The 17,559-nt window shown below is 42.7% G+C and overlaps 1 long non-coding RNA gene across 1 annotated transcript; it reads left to right on the forward strand.

The window, feature by feature from the left end:
* Window positions 1–4,293: 4,293 nt before the first annotated feature.
* On the forward strand, window positions 4,294–14,857 carry LOC142055278 (uncharacterized). The gene is made up of 2 exons (XR_012659870.1): window positions 4,294–4,907; window positions 13,927–14,857. It is a non-coding gene; the product is annotated as an uncharacterized LOC142055278 (long non-coding RNA).
* The last annotated feature ends 2,702 nt before the right edge of the window (window positions 14,858–17,559 follow it).

Consider the following 17,559-nt stretch of genomic DNA (forward strand, 5'->3'; position numbering starts at 1 on the left):
CAACTTAAACTGAACTCTAGGAGTTCTGTGGGTTTCTAATAAATAACAGCCTATCACCAGCAGAGCCATGGCAGTATTTATGTAAGCAGTATCACACTTTTTGATGGAGTGTTCCTTTTCACAGGCATAAAACAGGCTCATAGCACATCTGTTAGAAGAGAAGGCCAGCAGATCAGAATCTCGCCTTGCCCCAAACTAATTAATATGGTATTATCCTGTCTTCTGAGAATCACTGGTAATTTATAAAGTAATTAAAAATTGTCATTACTCCTATCTGACACGTGGTGGAAATGAGGTATGTGGAGGTTAACTGAGAATCAAAAAAAAAAACAAACAACAAACCAAACAAACAAAAAAACCCCCACAACAACAACAACAAAAACCAACAGAAGCTGAGCTTTTAATACAGTACTGAACTATTGATATCTATAGAATGTGCAATTTATGCAAAATCCATAAAGTTTGCTAGTTACGTGGTTTTGCAGGTTTACTGTAACCTTTGTCCTAAGAAGATCACTTATCTGCAAGTCAATAGCAACACAAATGTTTATGAAGCAGGAGACAAAATCTGAGCAAACTTTTCTTTCCCTCTTTTTATTTTTTTTTTTTTAACATGAAACTTCAAGCTCCAAAGGTGCATGAAGTCCAGAACCATGCTAAACACCCCACCAGAAGCCTACAAGCAAAGAAGAAAGAGCTGACTGAGCGGAGAAGGGGCGTTGCTTGGTTCAAAGAGTCACCGAATCTATTTACAAAGAGGGCCGAAAGGTCGGAGTGGGGCCCATGAAGATGTCCAGAATTACCCCAGCCAGAAACAGACACTGCATCACTTCACAGTGCACAAACCTTGTTCTATCAGTGAAACTATAGTAACTACATGACCACTGGGGATTAGTGTGACCCTGGGTCATAAAACTTGATCGCGGTAGATTAGCAAAAGATCAGGCCAGCACTGGAGAGGAGGCCTTTTTTCTTTCTTTTAAAGAAAGAGCATCACAAGTGAGATGCTAATTCCGCTTGGATCAGAAGTAAAAAACACACATGACAAAACAAATGTGTGCTTACAAATATTTTGTCATATTAGATTAAATTATAGTGCACAGACTAAACAGAGAAATGTGAAATGCAGGGTCTTGTGTTTGGAATATCCTTGGAGCTTTTATACAAAGCAAGAGAAAAGTTTATACTTTGGCATTGCACGGTGCACAGTCATCTCATACCTGCCGCCTAAGACAAACACAGCTCACTGTAGGACAGCAATGTATCTGTCAGTGCAAGAACACATCAGTTTAACTGTCAAAATCCTTCTCCTTGCCTACAGATTTGACTGTGCCACCCTTCTGCTTCTGGTGCTTCTTGTCCTTTCCTGATAAGAAACAGTCTGCCCTCTCTTCCCCGAGGCTCAGTTTTGGGTCCATCAGCCCCTATTTCCACTCTGATTTCCTATTTCTTTCCTATTTTTGTCTCATTTTAGCTATGCGTATCTTGCAGAGGCCCTGTCTGATAGGTAAAGCAGCCTCCCACCTTCTACCTACCTCAGTCTCCTGCAAATACCACTCCTTTTTGGGATGCTTTCTTATGCCAATCTCCTCACCAAAAACATTTCCACACCTTCCTATCTATTGTTACTCTGTACACCAGGCTAGCCAGAGCCAAGGCGAAGCCTGTCGGGACAGAGTTGGTAGAGGCAGAAATAACAGAGGCAGCAACAAGCTAATTAGGTCAGGCAAGAGGGAGTCAGCCTGGCCGAGCAGCAGGCATGGGGAGCAAGGGGTTCCTGGGCAGTGACTTGGACCGGGCATCTGGTGAAACAGCTTCTGGAGGCTGAAATATAGCAGGATTACCTCTGTCACGCAGAAGAAATCGCAGGACGTCGCTAACATTTGATGTCAACTGGATGGGATTTTCTTTTTAGGCTACAAATTATAAGAAAGGTGCTAGTCACTAGGCTAGTCCGATGGCTTCCTTGTACCGTTCTGGCTCAAAAAAATAAAATAAAATTGGCTTTTAGAAGAAACCTCATGAATTTAAGAAAGGGACTGCACAAGTGCAACATGCTCGCTGAGACAGGAGTGCCCAGACTCATTAACCCAGGAGGTCCTTTCCAGTTCTGTGTGTCTTTGTTTTCCAGGAAGTAAAGGATGAGGAGTAAAGGAACTTGTTGAACTGGTATGATTTTCACAAGGTAGAAGGAGGAGGAGAGAGCAAAGCAGTACCTGAGCTTCAGGGCTTTTTTAGAGAAGGAAGTTTCACCCTTTTCTTCTCCTTTTGTGAAATACGTAATGGCCCAGCTTTCTGTTCCCACTTAACCTGCAAATCAGTATGCACCGAACTCCTGAACAAGTCCTATGCTCCAAGATGTCTTCTGTTCTTAGGACTGCTGAGAGTTGAAGAGGAGCATGGCAGAGTTCAGCAGGGCCAGGACATCCAAAGAGATAAACTGGGCACTCACCCAGGCTGGCAGAACTGGAGGGGCAGCATTTCTGGGATGTTTTCTGCAGAGCTGCTGACTGGTCAGCATGGCTTACTATGCAAATGTGGGGGGAATAGCAACAAAAATTGATTTTGCCAGAACCACAAAATAATTAGGACAATTCCTGCCCTGCAGAAAAGGTATCTGGGAGAATTTAATTGCATCAACGGCGGGCTGAAAACTTGCATTAACTGTGCTTGGAACAGCATCAGCAAGAAGAAGAGAGCTATACCAGCTGTTGGTGTCCAAAAGGAGCTCCTCTTATTTCTGCTACCCACCACCTGGAGCACCCCTTCCTACCTCAGCCTCCACCCACTCAGTGCCTCCTCCAGGACAGAAGGTCCTCTCATCTCTCAGCTCCTGATTAGTCCAGGCAGTGGCCCTACTCTTCCTCACAGAAAAACACTCTCCATGCTGATGGCACAGGGAGGGACGTTCACAGGCAGCCAAGAGGCCTCTGGGAGTGCAGCACTGATGAGGCTTTTTATCATCCCCTAGAAAAGAAATAGCCCAGAATACATGGGTTTAATAGCTTCCCATGGGAGGCCCTGATGAAGTCTTAGCATCCCTTATCAGCATTCAGCAAGGACATGTGCCTGCAGACTATACCCCTTCCTTGGCAAAATATTCCCACAGAGCAGTTACATCAAAAACTTTGTCATACCACCATACATCTTTCTCCTTGCCCACCCTGGCAGCACCTCCTTCAGTCCTCAGTATCTTCTCTGGTCCCATGCTGCTGCCACCCTTGCTCAGCCATGTGCATTTGTGGCAGCAGCATGCACAGGAGATGAGGCCCTGCGAGTCAGGGTAACAACAGCACCAAGTGCTGGTTCTGGTACCTCTCATAGCTCTGCCATCATGGCTCAAAATGCTGGTGCCCAGGATGGTGCAGGCAGTTGTATTAGCAGAGGTGATAGCAAACCTCTACTTGCTAGCAGCACCCAGCAGGGCCACCATTACCAGGTCTGGGTCCAGGCCCAAGGATGCCACTTCAAACCCTTTCATTTCTGTTCATAGCAAAATAAGCTCAAAATGTCATTACATCTGCCACTCTCCCCTTTGCCCTAAAGCTCCCTGGATGGCTTTGACTTTCACAGGGCAGGCACCAGGCCTGGTCCCTCCTTGTTGCACCCACCTCCCCAACACAGCCAGTGTAAAATATCTTCCCTACCTGGGTTTCACTTTCATTGTATCAGTTTCAGAACTGATCCCTGAAATAGTCCAAGAGTTAGGGTGCTGATATGTAGACTGGGTTTTGAAGGAGAAAATATTTTTGTTCTTTTAACGTCCATTAATTACCTAAAATGCTGCTTATAGATTCTCACTCCTCTGTAAGTAGAGAAAAGGGAGGAAAATTGACACTATTTCATATTTCAGATAACAAGGGTAACAAAACTCTGAGCTGGAGACAAGTGGGAATGGCTTTTCAAGCTGTAGGGCAATGCCCCACATTTGGGTCTGCGCTGCTGGTGCTGCCTGTCTTGCACTGCTCGGCTGGGGTCTCCAGGCCCTGATGGAGGCGCTCAGGCACAGTCCAGCCCAAACCTCCTCTAGCAACCTGCTTCCACCTGCAGAGCTGTGCCCTGCCATGAGTGTCTGGAAACAGCTCCTTCTCTTCTTCCAGCCTCTGCTGCCCACAGTCCCAGGCCCTGAACACCCATTGCCCACGGCAGGGATTAGACCAGCTGGGATCCCACCTCAAAGGTACCGTACCCATGCATGCACCTCTGCAGAAATGGCTAATATTCATTGGACCATGCAGTCTTTGGTACCTAATAAATAAATAAATAAATTGTCTTCCTGATGTCTGTGGTTGAGAAATGTTTATGCCAAGTACCATTCATCTCATAGTTATAGCTACATATATATTTGTATTTGACTTGCACTTGACTTAATACCACATGAACTGGTGAGAGTAAAAGGGCATTGATCTCTGACTTACTGCTTTGCTTCACAACAAAGGTGTGGGCACAAGAGGTGGGTTCACCACAGAATATTCAGGGATTGCAGTTTGGGCAGGAACAGTTTGTAAACATCAGAAGAAACAGCAAAAAAAATATTTGAGTTGTGAAATAGTAACGTGTCATTAAAAGGCAGTTTACTTTTCAGACATGTACAGTGCTCCACATTGTTCCCATGCTTTTCAAAGGAAATTATTAGAGTTATTAGCACAGCAGACCTCTTTTACAAAGCAGCTCTAGCCAAGGTTAATGTTTAAGAAGGAATTAAACATTAACTTAAGGGAAGCACAGAAGTTGTAATGGTTTCAGAAATATTGCTGGGGCGGGGGGGGGGGGAAGCAGGTTTGGTTCTCAAAGCTTTAAAAAAAAAAAAAAAAGAAAAAAAAATTCAGAGCTCTTCTGCTTCATCGCCTTCAGGTTCCCTGAGACGGAAGGACAGCATTGCCTTTCTGCTTTTCACCCCAGGACAGGTAATTTTCCTCCTGCATTTGGTTTAGCAATGACTGACTCCTTAACAATAGAAGGTGGATCACAGTGACTTAACCTGCTGAGGAGGGCTGCAATTTGATTCCCAGCCTGAGATTTGCAGGTAAGATAAAGTGCAAAGGTGACTAAACACCACAACAAGCAAGGTCTAGCCCCGTGGCTTTGCCTGGAAGGGAAAACGGATTATTATTATTATAGCAGCAGCAAATCTACCAAGATCTGTTCCTTTTCTCTTGTTCCAGCTTCAGCACATGAAAATCCTTGCAGCTGTCTGAAGATGGTTTTATAGTGGCAAAATAACTTGTTATATTAGTCCATGACATGTATTCTGCCCTGTTCTACAATAATCCCTTATTCTCTTTCCCAACTTTTCATTCTCACTGCAAACTTATGAGCTAAGAACAAAGCCGTGAATATCAACTAACTGCACCACTATAAATGCACTTTTTGATATTGCATGTTGTGCTGAACTACCAGAATAATACTCTCATTAATATGAATGTTTGGTCCTAGACTTTTAATAGGGCTATATCTGCACTACACTTTTCATCTTCAAAGCATTTTAAAGATATTAACTAATTAATCCACTCAAACCCCTTTGGGGGAAGCAAATCATCATCACATTGTTCTTATGGTTTTACAGATAGAGAAACTGAGGCAGGGAAGTAACTTATTCAATACCTCAGAGGGAAGGAGTGTGAGAAAGTTGTCAGGACTTTCTGCCTCCCTGTCTTAAAACCGAGCTACTACGATAGCTCATCTGCACCTCATCACTTGTCACTGTGGTAAGCGTACCTTCCTTCCACACTCATGTAATTTTACAGCAACTCTTCAGCACATGGTCTTTAATAAATTGCAAACACCAGATAAGCAGACTTGCAAGTACTGGCCATTATGTGAGCAGTGTGTGCTCTAATGAGCAAGTGGATGAAAACTCCCCTTCTCTAGGGGAGCAAAACAGTATGAAATGAAATCTTGGTTCTGAAAGTATTTATTCACAGGAATAGTTATATATGCAGGCCGTCTCTGGAACTCAAAAGGACTACTAATGTGTATAAACAGAAATCCTATACATTACAGTTTGAAGGACAGAGGGGGAAAAAGCTTCCATGGGTTCTAATTGCTCACTAAATGCATGTCTCTGTGAAGCCCAGAACTCTTAGAAGTCTGCTCTGAAAGGCCTGTCCCTCATTCACCAGTGGGTCCACATCACACTTTCCAAGTTTCTTTTAGCCCTTGTCCTGTAAGGGAAATTAGCAAAACTACATGGAATTGTTTCTGCCCTACACTTCATCATCTGGAAGCCAGTACATACTGCATCTGGAGGGATGAAAAACTAACTCAGGCCTTAAAAGCTAATCTTTTAGGAGTCAGAGTCTAAACAAGTAATGATTTTCATAGGGAATCACCACAGGGCTCTAAGCAACCTGATCTAGTTGAAGATGTCCCTGCTCATTGCAGAGGGCTTGGACTAGATGACCTTTAAAGGTCCCTTCCAACTCAAACTATTCTGTTATTCTATATGGAGCCTGGAGAGATAATTCTAAACAGACACTTCAGAGCACCAAGACACAATTGTTTCTCAGACAGTTGTTGCAGGCTGCAGGCTGGAGCAATAGGCACCAAAGTTCAAGCACAACTTGACGCCAGATTTTGTAGCAGGATGTTCTTATGTTTTCTCCAAGTGCTTTCTTTGGGAAAGAATAGCTTTCCATCTGTTTTCTTTCCTTGCTGCAGCTTTGTCTAAGACAAACTTAGCAACCTGAAATGCTGATGTAGTCCCACCACTCGAACCATTCTGAAATGTCAATTATGCATTACGACTGATTTCTCTTTACCAAGTAAATTGCCCAAACTCAACACAAGCACAGTGGAATCCACCAATGGAAACCACAGAGTCTGGGAGATCACATTACCTGGAAGTATCATGGGTCTGTCTGTGATGGTCACAATAACAACATCTAACAATTCAACTGATTTCTCAAACTCCAAACAGTAATTTACAACAATGAGGCAATTTGTATGGCTTCAGGTGAAAAGGTCTCCAAGGCCGTTCAGAAATGCTGTGTATTTCTTTATCTTTTTTCCCTTGGCTTCATTGCATCATGTTTTACAACTGCTCATCAGGTATTGGCTAACTGGGGTTATTAGGACAAGAATATGATATCGCTAACATTTTAATCCATTGCTTCACTATATCTTTCTTAAATATTTTCTGCTCTCAACAAACTGATCAAGCTGCTTTCAGATGATGTTATCTCAGACTTTTTGCTTATTTCGATAACTCTGCAAGATAAGTGCAACTCCTCCCCTGCATCCGTCCCTTCTTACACGTCTGTCTGCATTGAGCAGCTTGTTCCACAGTTCCTTCCAGCCGCTGCCCACACATTAGCCCATATCTGGCTTGGCTTATTCTTTCTGTCAGGCTGAGGATCTCACAATCTTACTCAGTTGCACAATTTCTTGCTACAAACTCTTTACATAAGGTTGTTAATCATATACTCATCAGTCTTTTTTATAGTATTGTACACTTTATTTGAAACACTGCACTAAAAAACTTGCAGGGTCACTATCAGATGTTTTAGTGACACATTTGCCTGTGGTTGATGGTCATTTTTTGCTCAAATACCTTCACTTCTTTTCTACAGCTGGGCAGATAGCCAGACATGCAGCTAGACTCACCAAGATAGGAGCCTGCAGGTCTTTAGAGCAGTTCTGACAGTGGCATCTGTGAGACCATACTGACCACTGCAAGCAAGGTTTGAGACAAGCACATAGGGCTGTTTCTCAAGCACGTTCCCACTCACAAGGGAAGTGCCAGGCTGAGGCAGGAAACAGGTACTTCCCAGTAAAGACTTTTCAGCAGCTCTATATAGAAAGTACAGAGTTGCCTAGTTCAGAGGAGGCATTTCTGCCGTTAAAGTTCACAGGGCTTAATTTCAAAATTTCCTCAGATACTTACATTTCCAATAGTCATTATGTTTATGTTACAATAGACCACCTCCATATAGACCAATATAGCACTATAGTGGGCAAAGACAGCTGTCAAAATAGCAACATACAAAGATTTAAAAGCCTCCGGATGCAAATGATTTGACACCTCTGTATCCAAAATTCACATTTCTCACACAAAAATTATTGGAGAAGGATTTTGGTAATGTTATTGACTCTTAGCTCTGTCGATCAAAGTGGTATGGTGTAAAAAGCTACTAACTGCTCTTTTAAAAGAACATCAAGAAATATCTCACTGGCATCATGTTTGGTACAATTTCCAGAGAGAACAGCGGTGTCACCGGCACATCTACACAAGTGATGGCTGTGCCACTCTCTATGAGTGGCACAGGCAAGTGTATCAGATGCAGCATGTCTGGAAAGTATCCCATGCCACATGTTTGTATCTCCACATAGCTACTGAGAAGTTGGCAATAAGTATCTCAAGGAGAATTTGAAAACTGGTAAGAGCTTAAATTGATCAGGGAGGTAAATATCAATTCACTGTGGGTATCTACTATAGAACTGGCACTATTGGGGCCAGGACATCACAACCTAGAAACTGTATTCTAAATACAGTATTGCAGACAACCACTCTTTTGTCTTATTCCCATTCTGCTATGGAGTTACTTCCCTGACTGTTTCCAACAGGTTGACAAGTTTGAGGTTTTAATTTGACACAGCTTCCACCCTTCTGCCCCTCTATCAGTCCACAAAGTACCATCAGTTACTGGCTCTGTATGTTAATATATCTTATTGGCAGCGTGGATAATCTTCATTTCAGCTTTGATCTTAAATGTCATCCTCAACTATCTCTGTTTACTTGCTGATGCCCAGAATGTGGTAAAGTAGGTGTTTTCCACATCCACTTGCCAGTACCCTCAATATTCGGTGCCAGAGACGGCTGCTTTTCATTTTTGCCACTGGTTTGTCGATCACTCACATACTTTGTAGTGAGCTCCATGGTGCTCAGTTTTGCAAAAATCACAACTTGGCTGGCTTTTCCACGATGACCGTATGCCGATTCCCTGCGTTGACTTTGCAACCAGCAATGTTACCTTTTTTCCCCCCTTCCTTGAATTTCTCTATAGCTTCCATCTTTTTTCCCCTCATCCAGCAATTACTCTGCAAGGCAAGCACTATAGCAGCTGAATTCTTTAATCTTTTTCCAGGTGCAGAGTGCCTGCAAGAAATCTCAGGCCTTCAAAAATATTTTTATAATCTTCCAGCAGTTTTGCTGTAGGGATTCCACAATATATGTCTGCTTAGACTACATTCCTAGTGTTTCTTGTGTCTCTATTATATGAATCACTTGTCTGTCCCATCCTGCATGTCACTAGGGTTATGAATTTACTAGTATTGGTGACTAGCAGTGACTAAGGCATTGTCAGTATTAACTGCACCTTCATCTTGTAAAGCTCCTCTTGGTGCCTTTCCTGTGTTTTATATTAGCATAGTGGAATGAGGATGATCCATTATGAAGATTTTAATATTTGAACTGCTTGATTACATTTTCACTTTCTTCCCTTCATTAATGCAATTCCTTTACTGATAATGCACCCGCCACATGGCACACAGCTTCCTGCCTGCATGCAGCTGCCATGTGCTGGTGTTAGATTGATGTTTACAACCGTTTCAGATTATTATTCTACAGCTGGAACACTGTCTTACAGAGGCATTATTATATTTCTTTTTTTTTTTTTGTCTACATATGCTTACAAACTTTTCAATAGTGAGATCATCTGCCACAATCGATGCAGGTGGCACTGTACTTGGAACATCTTTCAGTACAGTGGGATTTTCTTCTCCCCCGAACTTCCTTCTCATTTGTTCATCTTTTCCTGCTTTCTTCTATGCATTTGTTCCTGCACAAAACTTTGCTTATTTTTATAATTTTTCTTCTCTCTGTTTACACTCTATGCTTGATGTGACCTACCTCACTATCTTGGAACATAGCTGTCATATTTGACAGACATATTTCCAGCTTTCTGAGCAGCTCTGTTCAAAATTACATCATTTCCATCCTCATTACTAAGGTATAGTTTGACTTTTAAGATCTGATGTTCACACAAATTGTCCGTTTTGTGCCACTGGTATTAACAAAGCGCTTCTCAGCAACAGCTGATGAAAACTTTTTGCACGTGATACTTCCCATGTTTTCTGCAGTTTTAAGATGTTTCTGGAGTGCAGCTGGAATTTTAAAAGGGTTTCTTCAAGCTGCTGCTCCTAGTACTTCTGGAATCTATGACAGCTATTCCTCATCAATGGTTCAATAGGATCTTCCCCTTTCTGTCTTTTTTGGTACCCTTGGAGTGATGCCACAGCCTTCTTGTTTGTATCGCTGGCATTTGGGTTCTTTGCTTGTATGCGTCATAAATATTCTTAGGTTTCTGATTTCACATACTCACAGAACCTCACTTATTTCTGCCACCAAGTTCAACATTTAAGCATGAAGAGATAGGCAGAAAACCACAGCTGTCCAGCATTTATTACTTCCTCTGCATTAACTTTCTTTTGTCATCAGACTTTTCCTGAAAGCCATATTCTCTAGATTTCTAGAAATTACCCTATATTCAGTGGTCCAAGTGGTCACACAGACAACAGAATGCTGTGCTAGCAGTTCTCCAAACACCAAACTACCTACACTAGCACAGTTCAGAGGTCGTCTGTTGGAAAAATCACTTTAATGCTGAGACTACTAAATATTCATGTTAGAATTTCAAAATTTCTGCTTTGACAAGCCTCTCATTATAGTCTTTTACTATAACAACCCATACAGGAGTAACAAAGATGTGGAAGAGCAAAAGGTATAACCCACAGTAGACAAATTTTAAATAGGTCCTTTCAGTGGTGTACAGGATGTGTCTTCTGTGCCTTGGGTAACTTGATGGTTTTGTATGTAAAGGCTACAGTCTTGCTGTGAAACGCTATTTTAGTTCCTGCATACATAGGATCATGTGTGAGGGGCAGCTGTGCCTATATACCCTGAGCCTGGTCTAGAAAGACCAATAGCATCATCAAGGAGCCATCCTCACAACCGCAGTATTTCTATATTCCTGTTTCAATTAATCTAACGGCAGATCTGTTTATCTGCCTTGAGTAGATAAGGAAGTGAAACCATTTGAGTCGAAAATGACCATAAACCACAAGAGAACATGTTGTAAGAGTTATTGATAGCAACCCCAAAACTTCTAGAGTGTATTACAAGAGTTGCGTACATACTAGGCCATGCATATGTTCAATGTTACTTCTACCTGTTCTAGTAGAAGTAACAGACAAAAACGAAGAGACATGCAAAGTTCAAAGTCTACGCTATCTGATAAGGCCTGTCAGAACAAAAACCAGGAGGTACTGCCAGAATTAAATTATTTATGCATTCAAAAATCAAGCAACATGGGCTGAACATATAAAGCTCGTTTGTATAACATAATAATGGATAGGCATATATTTCACCAAAATAGTAAATATATACACTCTCCACAAACACAGGGCAAAACCACAGACACGGCAGACAACACAACATCCTCTCTGCTAAGACTTGAACAGCAAGGCACAAAGGGGGGAAAAAAAAAAAAGCTAAAAAGCAGCAGACTGATAGATATTCATATACTCTGAAAACTCTACACCTCTGGGAAAAAAAAAAAAAAAAAGAGGTAAAGCTGTCTCCCTCTTGCAAAAAGGGATTACACTTGCTCCAACATGAAACCACCTTCAAAGACTACCCAGGAATTTCTAAAATACCAAGGCATAAAAAAACCCCAAAACAACCAAAAAAACCCAACGCCCAACATATAGCCCTCCCCAAACTAGAAAAAGAATTTTTCTCAGGTAAATGAGAGTTAGTCAAAACAAACAAACAATTCAAGCAGAGACAGAGTGTGTCGTATATGTGATGAGACAATTTTTAAGGGACTACCATATTTAATATGCAAACAGACTTCACTAATTACACCAAATTTTCCTATCTTGATGGAGGCAAAAGGGGTGCTGTAAGAGACATCCCTACAGGAGGGCTTTATGAACAAACAGGGCTGCATGTAGGAACTTGGAGCACTCATTTCAGAAAATGCCTGATAAGGGTGGGAGCCTGCCCACGTGAACTGTCTGTTCAGGATCACGGAGCAGTTACCAGGACAGTGCTACCACCCCTACAGCCCAACCAAACGGCTCTCACAGGTGGTCTCCGTCATTAACCAAATCAGGCAGGAGGCCTCGCTGCCAGACCAGCACTGCTCTCTGCTTTGGGACAAACTGTACGCTCCAGACTCTACTCCTGTTTTACTGGTACAGAGAGGCTTTATTTCCAGTAAGCAATGGTGTGAGACAGGCAGATTCCACCCTGGTTTGGCTCTTCATCTCTCTGCCAGCGGCTGAGCTTAATGGTCCACACTTCCCTCTACTCTGCAGCAAGGATTTAAGGCATTATTTTATATTCAGCTTACGAAAACATATCCTCTCCAGTGATAGGTGATGAAGCTCATTTTTTTAAAACATGTAGCTACTGCTTTTCCCAGCATAGTGGAGAAAATAGTACAGCAGGGGAAAGGAGAAATATTTACAGATATTTGTTCAAGAAAACCCAGAAAATTCATGGTGTTCAAGGTTCTTTTTCATGAGCTTACTGCAAATATTCATAGCAATTTAGTTCCATCTTCCAGAAGGTTCCCAAACATGGATAACACTGCAGGTTCTTGTGCAAACATATATCCATTAATGAAGATATGCTAAAAAACTGGCACAACTATTTGCATTGAGAGCATTTGCAGAGCTAATGTAAAAGCTTCTTGTGGTTTGGGAATTCCCAAGGCGGGTATCAAAAAATTGAGATTAAAAAAAAAAAAAATACAGCACTCTGCAAGCAACCAGAGGTAAAGCAAATAACAAATATTCAAATCATGTACAAGTACCCTCCAGACTCAGCTATGCTCCCTTTAACGATTCACTCAGCAAGATGAAAAGTTGGTTGAAAAAAAAAATTTTTAAAAAATCAAAGTATGTTTGCATACTGTTTGAAAACAGAAAGGATATATCTGCCAAACCTATTTTTGCTGCAGTTAGTTCACTGTTCTTAGCCAGATTCTTTATACTTCTCCCTGCAAAAGCCTCTGCTTATTCTTTTTTCCTCAGCTCCACACTAGATTCAGGTTTGTTCCAGGTAAATGGAGACAAGGCTGGGCTAACAGCACAAGGTCAGCCAATGCAGGATGACACCACATATACTGCCTTCAGTACTTCACTCCGGCGTTTGTGTATTTTGCTTTTATTGACTTCTCACAAAATGTCACCATAACACTATACAACCAACAGCAAAAAGAACGAAAGATGGGCAGCAGAGATCGTTGCTGCCTACCCACTCCTTGGCAGACCTCCTGGGAGGCCAGGAACCCTTTGCCCTCCATGCTGGGGAGAAGGGGCACACGCTGCTGGCAGAGTGGCCGGCTTTGCAAGCGCTCACTGCCACATCCGTCGTGGTGGGCTGGCTCCCCTTCTACATCGCAGCTCCTCGCTTTCTCTCCTCCTCCTGCAGACCTGGGGGATGGGGACAATTTAATTCAGGGTGTTTCTGTGTGGCTTCACTCACTGCCACCACCACCATGCAGACTGCTGGCTGGCACAGCCGAGGGAGCAGCAGAGCCTGGCACAGGAGCAGGAGGAGGAGAGGAGGGTTGGGAAGTGTTTTCACCCAGGTCTACCGCTGAAGCCAACACATTGTGCAACCTCATCCTGCAAGGCCGAGGCAGCTCAGGGTTCCTGAAGAAATCATCTTTTGTTGCCAAGACGTGCTTCTAGTAGGGACAGGGAACAAGTGAAGCTCGCTGAAACTGTTGCTTGCTAATGACCTGCTCTCCATTGTAGTTCCTCTAACAGAAGCACCCATTTCTAGCAACCATTCAAAAGTAAAGTCAGGGACAAAACTATCATAGTATAACTTGAAATTATGGGTCTTTAAAATTAAAAATAAAAATAAAAAAAAGCCAACTAACAACTCTATATTTTTTTATTTACTTTTAGACTAAACCAAAAGCCGGCCACATTTGTTTAACCTCGGGCTTTGGTGGACTGACATGCCTGAACAGACCTTAACACTGCCAGGGCTGCAGATGCTGAGGTAACAGGAGAAGAAAAGCAGAAAGCTGTAGCCTGTTGCTAAGATCAGGCAGCTTCCAAGTCCTAACCATGACCACAACAGACATCCTATTTGAAGAAACACATACGAAGGAGAGAGCGACTGAGTTTATGTTGAATTCTTGAGCAGCACTTCTAAATACAAGTTAAAAAGGAGGGTGTGGGAGGGATGGAGGCAAAGGGGTCACAGGGGAAGGTCTGCAGAAATTTCATGTTGTTCTGTGGCTGGCAAAAACCCACAAATATATGTCACCTACAGTGACCTATGCTGTTAATTGCACATGCAGATAAAAAAGGGTTACAAATACCAAGAATTTGAAACAATGGTCAACAAAAACAATTTGCTTATATTCCTTAGAGATAGTTATGTCCCCTTCCCTAAGACTCTAATAGTGAAAATATTTGCAAAAGCTAAGCACAATGCTGAATACAGAACCATAAAAATAAGAATACGGATTGGGACGGAGCTGTGCATACCGCAGGAGTTACCATCACCAGTCCCTGCTCTGGGAGCAAGATCAGTACATAGAGAAAAATGTCTGTTCTCTAGAACACCTGGCTTCTACCTGCACAGTCAACAAGGTCAGTCCAGAGGCAGTCAGACCTGACGACAAGGTTAACGACACCGAGAGCTGGTGTTGAAACAGCACCGGCAGGAACTATTTTAGCAAAAAATGCAGGTGGGAGAGAAAAAGAGTTCAGCTGAAGAAGCCCCTTGCCCCGTGGAAATTAAGGAACACATCCTTTGTGCTTGGGTGAGCTGAACTCAAATATTCTTATCCTACTCAACTAAAACTGTATAAATATTTAAGCCAGATGGGCTTTTTCTTTTTTATTTTTTTTTTTTAAACTTCCCAGCCAGGTGTGTACACGCACCTCCCACCCTGGGTTACACAAATTACAGGTAAAACTCTCCTAGATACCTGCCAAAAAAAAAAAAAAAAGGCAAAAAAAAAAAAGCACTGTTTACTGTTATCCAAGCTTGGGATCTCTCATAGCTAAATAGAAAACTGGCTTTCCTGCTTCCCTTCATCTTTTAACTGTACTTGATTTTACCAGGTTCAAAAATGTTTACATTTGAGGTGGGGGACAGCAAAACTCATTAGACAAATTCACGTAGCAACATCTGTCCCCAGCAAGCACAGCCCATCCAGTTGGAACGCGTAGGGACAGGATGGGACCCCTGGCCGTACCGGAGCAGGGAGTTCACAGAACCGTGCAATGCAAGTTGTACACAAGCTACAAACGACTCCAGTGTGCCGGGACCCCGCGGCCTGCAGCTGCGGCGGCTGCCCCCAGCTCACGCATGCCCGGCACCCTGCCAAGAACGCCCCCGCGCACAACAGGCATCGCCAGCACCCATGGACGTGCGCTGAGGATGATTCACTCCTAAAGCCAAAAGCATCGCACAATTAAACAAGCAAGCTCATTTAACTCATCATTAAAATGCATGCTTGCGAACAGGACTCGGGCAGAATGAGCAGTCACCTGAACGCTCAGCCAGCGGTGCTGCGCTGGCCTCATTCTTTCTGCATGCCACCCTCTTGCCCTTGATTTTGGCTCTCTGGAAGGTGCCCGTGCTGTGCCTATCGCTGGGTTATTAGCAAGCTCACTAAGCCAGGCACATCCCATCTGCATCACAAAACCAAACCAGATCTGAAAAGGGCTAAGGAGACAACTAAATTCTTCTAACACTATTACAGTTATCAGCAACTTTATACAGCTTTAGGCCCCAGCTACAATGAGAAAATAGCTTTATTTTCAGTAGTCTGTGCTTTATAAGTAGCAAAATTTTGAATATATATTATATCTTTTATCAAAAGAGAATAATCATATTAAATAAGTTTTTTAAAAAGCATATGCATATACTCATTGTTTTAAATATTTTAGATAGAGAGACTGAACTTTTAAAATCAGCATTAATTAAGCATGCCAGATGAGATATTTTAAAAATGCTCTGTTTTCATGGTCTAAACATGACCTGCAGGGGAACATGTCTTTAATATGCTTTCTGATGGCAGTTAAGCCCTGGCTGAGATCAAATCTGCATTAGACAAAAGATTGTTCCAGGAACTCGGGGAACTTCTGTTCTACCACCAAAGCCATTCATTACTGCTGAGTAGGTGGGTCACTGCATCTGAGATTTGCTCTTTCTCTTGTAACAATGCTGTAGTTACAAAGGTGGCTCAGCAGGTTCTTCTAATATCTCAACTCATTCCTACTACCCACCCACTTTTTTAGCAAGCTTTTCATATGCTAAGTGACAGCAAATCAGATATAATCACCCTACCAGTGTATCCCCACATCTTCCTATAGAACAGGCATCATCATAAAATATTGTCCTGCGAGGAGCACGAATGCTTGGCTCAGCGGACTGTGCTACCAGAGTTTCTTTTTTGCTTTTATTTCTAAAACACATGCTTTGTTTCCCTTCCAGACAGAGACCTTAATGCATGATGGGCCTATGTGCATTTTTCATGCTTATTTCTCATGCTAATTTGCGGACAGGTCAGCAGCAGCTGCTCATAGAGACACAGGTCATTTCCCCAGCTGTGGCCCTCAGTCTCCACGCCATTCCTCATTACAGCAATAAAGGCATGTGTTTATGTCTCCAGGTAGCTGCTAAGCCTGCGTCTCTTAGCGAGGGCTCTGATTCATGCAGGGAAAGGGCTTACCCTGCAAGTTCTGCAATAGTTCCCCAGGTTTCCCTCCCACACCTACACCAGAGATTTTTACCCTTCCTGCCAGGACAGCTCCGCGGCTCGTGAAACAACAGCTGATCTGCCACAGTTCACAGCCCAGCATATGACAGCAAACCATTACTAACAAAGGTACAGCATCACTGTCCTCATACCAAGCTAAGCTGTCCCCGTTTCTCCATCTAACCCCTACAGTGTGTGCTGCTTCTTCCAGGAGAGTGGTTACAAAGGGTTACTACAGCTAAAACCTCCTGACTTGGAAGATACAAATATCACAGCTGCAAAACATCATACCTATGTTCTTTTGACTAAGGAGCCAAGATACAAATCTCTCTTGAATTGGGTCACCTGGACACTTAGAATTCTGTGGGCAGAACACTGTATGTGCCGTGGAAGCAATATAGTAGCATATGAACTCTCAGTCTTTGCTGACCCCAGGCAGTTAGCCAAAGTTGTTTCCATTATGCGGAAAAATTGATGACAGAGCCTGTTCTCTCATTGATGCAATAATGTTTCTGTAAAAAAAAAAAGTCAAAGTCCTACTTTTTTTGAACAGACTTGAGAGACAGTTACTTTGCCAAGCTTCAAGCCTCATGCACCGAGTGCTTAATGCAAAAAACTTTTCCCATGTTTTTTCTTCCTTTAGGGCCATTTAAACAGGCTTCAGTAGCTATGTCTGACTGGCATTTACTGTTTCTCTCTGGCTCAGTTTCCCCAAGAAAAACCCCACACAGTGTTACCCCTGCTCCCCACTCAAGTCCTCCTTGGTTGTTCCTACCTGTATTTCAAACAAAATGTGGCTGTTACTCATCTGGCTAAA

This window comes from Phalacrocorax aristotelis, chromosome 3, assembly GCF_949628215.1.
Source record: "Phalacrocorax aristotelis chromosome 3, bGulAri2.1, whole genome shotgun sequence".
NCBI lineage: Eukaryota > Metazoa > Chordata > Aves > Suliformes > Phalacrocoracidae > Phalacrocorax > Phalacrocorax aristotelis.